This window comes from Schistocerca nitens, chromosome 1 (genome assembly GCF_023898315.1).
Source record: "Schistocerca nitens isolate TAMUIC-IGC-003100 chromosome 1, iqSchNite1.1, whole genome shotgun sequence".
Taxonomy (NCBI): Eukaryota; Metazoa; Arthropoda; class Insecta; order Orthoptera; family Acrididae; genus Schistocerca; species Schistocerca nitens.
Window position 1 is genome coordinate 716,851,412 of NC_064614.1, and position 7,071 is coordinate 716,858,482.

The 7,071-nt window shown below is 48.1% G+C and overlaps 2 non-coding genes across 2 annotated transcripts; both read right to left on the minus strand.

The window, feature by feature from the left end:
- Positions 1-2,581: 2,581 nt before the first annotated feature.
- Positions 2,582-2,657, minus strand: Trnas-cga (transfer RNA serine (anticodon CGA)). Its single transcript has one exon. It is a non-coding gene; the product is annotated as a tRNA-Ser (tRNA).
- A 524-nt stretch (positions 2,658-3,181) lies between these two features.
- Positions 3,182-3,257, minus strand: Trnas-cga (transfer RNA serine (anticodon CGA)). The gene has a single exon. It is a non-coding gene; the product is annotated as a tRNA-Ser (tRNA).
- Positions 3,258-7,071: the final 3,814 nt, after the last annotated feature.

The window sequence follows — 7,071 nt, forward strand, 5'->3', positions numbered from 1 at the left end:
ACGCCAAAAAAACGGTTCTTCTTTTGAAGCGAACCACTCGGCGAGCCATTTACGTATATTTTCATACGAGTTTAAGCGTTTTTCAGTTAGTGTGTGTCCCAGTGATGCAAATAAATGGTAATATGACAGAGCCAGGTTTGGAGAATAAGGCGCATGTCCTAGTATTTCCCCACTGAACGACTCGACCGTTTCCCTGACCGGTTTTGCTGTGTGTGATGGGGCGTTAGCATGGAGCAATATCACTTTGTGTTGCCTTTTTCCATATTGTTGTCGTTTTCACGTAATGCTCCATTTAAATCGATCATTTGCTATTGGCAGCGATCAGTGTTAACGGCTCCAACAGGTTTTAGCAGCTCATAATAGATGACACCTTTCCGATCCCACCAAACACAGAGCATTGTCTTCTTTCCAAAACGATTTGGTCTTACAGTGGATGTAGATGGTTTGCCTGGATTCATCCATGATTTACGACTCTTAGCATTCTCAGAATAGATCCATTTTTCATCACCTTTGACTATTCGATGGTGAAAGGACTTTCTTTAGTATCTGGCGAGCAGCATTTCAGAAGTGGTTGCTCGATTTGCTTGCAGTCTTTCATTGAGTTCATGCGGAACCAATTTTCCCGCTTTCTGCAGCATTCCCATAGTTTTCAACCAATAAGCAACGGCTTTCTGCGTCACATTCAGTTGTTCCGGTAGTTCCTGATCATTCCAGAATGAGATTTTCACTCTGCAGCGGAGTGTGCGCTGATATGAAACTTCCTGGCAGATTAAAACTGTGTGCCGACCGACACTCGAACTCGGGACCTTTGCCTCTCGCGGGTAAGTGCTCTACCAACTGAGCTACCGAAGCACGACTCACGCCCGGTACCCACAGCTTTACTTCTGCCAGTATCTCGTCTCCTACCTTCCAAACTTTACAGAAGTTCTCCTGCGAACCTTGCAGAACTAGCACTCCTGAAAGAAAGGATATAGCGGAGACATGGCTTAGCCACAGCCTGGGGGATGTTTCCAGAATGAGATTTTCACTCTGCAGCGGAGTGTGCGCTGATATGAAACTTCCTGGCAGATTAAAACTGTGTGCCCGACCGAGACTCGAACTCGGGACCTTTGCCTTTCGCGGGCAAGTGCTCTACCAACTGAGCTACCGAAGCACGACTCACGCCCGCTACCCACAGCTTTACTTCTGCCAGTATCTCGTCTCCTACCTTCCAAACTTTACAGAAGTTCTCCTGCGAACCTTGCAGAACTAGCACTCCTGAAAGAAAGGATATAGCGGAGACATGGCTTAGCCACAGCCTGGGGGATGTTTCCAGAATGAGATTTTCACTCTGCAGCGGAGTGTGCGCTGATATGAAACTTCCTGGCAGATTAAAACTGTGTGCCCGACCGAGACTCGAACTCGGGACCTTTGCCTTTCGCGGGCAAGTGCTCTACCAACTGAGCTACCGAAGCACGACTCACGCCCGGTACCCACAGATTTACTTCTGCCAGTATCTCGTCTCTACCTTCCAAACTTTACAGAAGTTCTCCTGCGAACCTTGCAGAACTAGCACTCCTGAAAGAAAGGATATAGCGGAGACATGGCTTAGCCACAGCCTGGGGGATGTTTCCAGAATGAGATTTTCACTCTGCAGCGGAGTGTGCGCTGATATGAAACTTCCTGGCAGATTAAAACTGTGTGCCCGACCGAGACTCGAACTCGGGACCTTTGCCTTTCGCGGGCAAGTGCTCTACCAACTGAGCTACCGAAGCACGACTCACGCCCGGTACCCACAGATTTACTTCTGCCAGTATCTCGCCTCCTACCTTCCAAACTTTACAGAAGTTCTCCTGCGAACCTTGCAGAACTAGCACTCCTGAAAGAAAGGATATAGCGGAGACATGGCTTAGCCACAGCCTGGGGGATGTTTCCAGAATGAGATTTTCACTCTGCAGCGGAGTGTGCGCTGATATGAAACTTCCTGGCAGATTAAAACTGTGTGCCCGACCGAGACTCGAACTCGGGACCTTTGCCTTTCGCGGGCAAGTGCTCTACCAACTGAGCTACCGAAGCACGACTCACGCCCGGTACCCACAGATTTACTTCTGCCAGTATCTCGTCTCTACCTTCCAAACTTTACAGAAGTTCTCCTGCGAACCTTGCAGAACTAGCACTCCTGAAAGAAAGGATATAGCGGAGACATGGCTTAGCCACAGCCTGGGGGATGTTTCCAGAATGAGATTTTCACTCTGCAGCGGAGTGTGCGCTGATATGAAACTTCCTGGCAGATTAAAACTGTGTGCCCGACCGAGACTCGAACTCGGGACCTTTGCCTTTCGCGGGCAAGTGCTCTACCAACTGAGCTACCGAAGCACGACTCACGCCCGGTACCCACAGATTTACTTCTGCCAGTATCTCGTCTCCTACCTTCCAAACTTTACAGAAGTTCTCCTGCGAACCTTGCAGAACTAGCACTCCTGAAAGAAAGGATATAGCGGAGACATGGCTTAGCCACAGCCTGGGGGATGTTTCCAGAATGAGATTTTCACTTTGCAGCGGAGTGTGCGCTGATATGAAACTTCCTAGCAGATTAAAACTGTGTGCCGACCGAGACTCGAACTCGGGACCTTTGCCTTTCGCGGGCAAGTGCTCTACCAACTGAGCTACCGAAGCACGACTCACGCCCGGTACCCACAGCTTTACTTCTGCCAGTATCTCGTCTCTACCTTCCAAACTTTACAGAAGTTCTCCTGCGAACCTTGCAGAACTAGCACTCCTGAAAGAAAGGATATAGCGGAGATATGGCTTAGCCACAGCCTGGGGGATGTTTCCAGAATGAGATTTTCACTCTGCAGCGGAGTGTGCGCTGATATGAAACTTCCTGGCAGATTAAAACTGTGTGCCCGACCGAGACTCGAACTCGGGACCTTTGCCTTTCGCGGGCAAGTGCTCTACCAACTGAGCTACCCAAGCACGACTCACGCCCGGTACCCACAGATTTACTTCTGCCAGTATCTCGTCTCCTACCTTCCAAACTTTACACAAGTTCTCCTGCGAACCTTGCAGAACTAGCACTCCTGAAAGAAAGGATATAGCGGAGACATGGCTTAGCCACAGCCTGGGGGATGTTTCCAGAATGAGATTTTCACTTTGCAGCGGAGTGTGCGCTGATATGAAACTTCCTGGCAGATTAAAACTGTGTGCCGACCGAGACTCGAACTCGGGACCTTTGCCTTTCGCGGGCAAGTGCTCTACCAACTGAGCTACCGAAGCACGACTCACGCCCGCTACCCACAGCTTTACTTCTGCCAGTATCTCGTCTCCTACCTTCCAAACTTTACAGAAGTTCTCCTGCGAACCTTGCAGAACTAGCACTCCTGAAAGAAAGGATATAGCGGAGACATGGCTTAGCCACAGCCTGGGGGATGTTTCCAGAATGAGATTTTCACTCTGCAGCGGAGTGTGCGCTGATATGAAACTTCCTGGCAGATTAAAACTGTGTGCCCGACCGAGACTCGAACTCGGGACCTTTGCCTTTCGCGGGCAAGTGCTCTACCAACTGAGCTACCGAAGCACGACTCACGCCCGGTACCCACAGCTTTACTTCTGCCAGTATCTCGTCTCCTACCTTCCAAACTTTACAGAAGTTCTCCTGCGAACCTTGCAGAACTAGCACTCCTGAAAGAAAGGATATAGCTGAGACATGGCTTAGCCACAGCCTGGGGGATGTTTCCAGAATGAGATTTTCACTCTGCAGAGGAGTGTGCGCTGATATGAAACTTCCTGGCAGATTAAAACTGTGTGCCCGACCGAGACTCGAACTCGGGACCTTTGCCTTTCGCGGGCAAGTGCTCTACCAACTGAGCTACCGAAGCACGACTCACGCCCGGTACCCACAGATTTACTTCTGCCAGTATCTCGTCTCCTACCTTCCAAACTTTACAGAAGTTCTCCTGCGAACCTTGCAGAACTAGCACTCCTGAAAGAAAGGATATAGCGGAGACATGGCTTAGCCACAGCCTGGGGGATGTTTCCAGAATGAGATTTTCACTCTGCAGCGGAGTGTGCGCTGATATGAAACTTCCTGGCAGATTAAAACTGTGTGCCCGACCGAGACTCGAACTCGGGACCTTTGCCTTTCGCGGGCAAGTGCTCTACCAACTGAGCTACCGAAGCACGACTCACGCCCGCTACCCACAGCTTTACTTCTGCCAGTATCTCGTCTCCTACCTTCCAAACTTTACAGAAGTTCTCCTGCGAACCTTGCAGAACTAGCACTCCTGAAAGAAAGGATATAGCGGAGACATGGCTTAGCCACAGCCTGGGGGATGTTTCCAGAATGAGATTTTCACTCTGCAGCGGAGTGTGCGCTGATATGAAACTTCCTGGCAGATTAAAACTGTGTGCCCGACCGAGACTCGAACTCGGGACCTTTGCCTTTCGCGGGCAAGTGCTCTACCAACTGAGCTACCGAAGCACGACTCACGCCCGCTACCCACAGCTTTACTTCTGCCAGTATCTCGTCTCCTACCTTCCAAACTTTACACAAGTTCTCCTGCGAACCTTGCAGAACTAGCACTCCTGAAAGAAAGGATATAGCGGAGACATGGCTTAGCCACAGCCTGGGGGATGTTTCCAGAATGAGATTTTCACTCTGCAGCGGAGTGTGCGCTGATATGAAACTTCCTAGCAGATTAAAACTGTGTGCCCGACCGAGACTCGAACTCGGGACCTTTGCCTTTCGCGGGAAAGTGCTCTACCAACTGAGCTACCGAAGCACGACTCACGCCCGGTACCCACAGCTTTACTTCTGCCAGTATCTCGTCTCCTACCTTCCAAACTTTACAGAAGTTCTCCTGCGAACCTTGCAGAACTAGCACTCCTGAAAGAAAGGATATAGCGGAGACATGGCTTAGCCACAGCCTGGGGGATGTTTCCAGAATGAGATTTTCACTCTGCAGCGGAGTGTGCGCTGATATGAAACTTCCTGGCAGATTAAAACTGTGTGCCCGACCGAGACTCGAACTCGGGACCTTTGCCTTTCGCGGGCAAGTGCTCTACCAACTGAGCTACCGAAGCACGACTCACGCCCGGTACCCACAGCTTTACTTCTGCCAGTATCTCGTCTCCTACCTTCCAAACTTTACACAAGTTCTCCTGCGAACCTTGCAGAACTAGCACTCCTGAAAGAAAGGATATAGCGGAGACATGGCTTAGCCACAGCCTGGGGGATGTTTCCAGAATGAGATTTTCCCTCTGAGTGTGCGCTGATATGAAACTTCCTGGCAGATTAAAACTGTGTGCCCGACCGAGACTCGAACTCGGGACCTTTGCCTTTCGCGGGCAAGTGCTCTACCAACTGAGCTACCGAAGCACGACTCACGCCCGCTACCCACAGCTTTACTTCTGCCAGTCTCGGTCGGGCACACAGTTTTAATCTGCCAGGAAGTTTCAGTTCCTGATGAGTTTATCATTCGACAAGATTCGATGCGATTCTTTAGTAGCTTTCTTCAAATGATAACAGAGAAAAAATGCTGTCCGCAGATCGTAGTTCGTGAGCACAAAACTCGAGATGTTTACGGGTTTGAAACAGATACCGATATACGGAACTAGGGTTGCTTTGTGTCGACATTCGTCATCAGCCGTTACAGGAAGCAGAGGGCGCTGCAGACGTGGTCTCATGTTCCCTACACTGACAGCTAGCAACATCTATAGGGCAATTCCGGTTTCATCCTTCTACACCTGGTATAACATAACCACAGTCCCCTGTAACCTACGAGATTTAATGTCTTAATTATGATATCTATAAATTTGATAACATTTTACAGCCTCTGGCGGTTTTCACATCCTAAAATAAGGAAATTAAGTACAATGCTGCAAGTTTTTATTACAGCCCATTAGAAACATAGTATCATCTAGGATTAATTTATACTGGGAGTCCTAAATACGAAATACAAATTCTGCTAATTGTAGTATGTGGAGATAAAAATACTTGTTTGCCTTTTATAGTGTGAAGTGTGGAATATCGTCTCAGTTATGTGACTGGATTCGTGATTTCCTGTCAGAGAGGTCACAGTGCGTAGTAGCTAACGCAAAGTCATCGAGTAAAACAGAAATGATTTCTGGCGTTCCCCCAGGAAGTGTTATAGGCCCTGTGTTGTTCCTTATCTGTATAAGCGATTTGGGGGACAATCTGAGCAGTTGTCTTCGGTTGTTTCAGATGACGCTGTCGTTTATCGACTAATAAGGTCATCAGAAGATCAAAACAAACTGCAAAACGATTTAGAAAAGATATCTGAATGGCGCGAAAATTGGCAGTTGACCCTAAATAACGAAAAGTGTGAGATCATTCACATAAGTGCTAAAAGAAACTCGTTAAACTTCGGCTACACCATAAATCAGTCTAAATTAAAAGCCGTAAATTCAACTAAATACCTAGGTATTACAATTACGAGCGACTTAAATTGGAAGAAACACATAGAAAATGTTGTGGGGAGGAATAATCAAAGACTGCGTTTTATTGGCGGGACACTTAGAAAATGTAACAGACCTACTAAGGAGACTGCCTACACTACGCTTGTCCGTTCTCTTTTAGAATACTGCTGCGCGGTGTGGGATCCTTACCAGATAGGACTGACGGAGTACATCGGAAACGTTCGAAGTAAGGCAGCCCGTTTTGTATTATTGCGAAATATGAGAGAGAGTGTCACAGAAATGGTACAGGATTTGGGCTGGCGTTATTCGTTGCGACGGAATCTTCTCACGAAATTCCAATCAGCAACTTTCTCCTCCTTGTTGACACCGAGCTACGTAGGGAGGAACGATAACCACGATACAGTAAGGGAAATCAGAGCTCGTACGGAAAGATATAAGTGTTCATCCCTTCCGCGTGCTATACGAGATTGAAGTAATAGTGAATTGTAAAGGTGGTTCGATGAACCCTCTGCCAGGCTCTTGAATGTGATTTGCAAAGTATCCATGTAGATGTAGACTATTGTAAAACTATAGCAGATGACTGTCCGATATAATCGGACGTCGCCGAGGTAAAAATTTATTTTGCGACTTTTACAGACATCGTTCATTAAAATT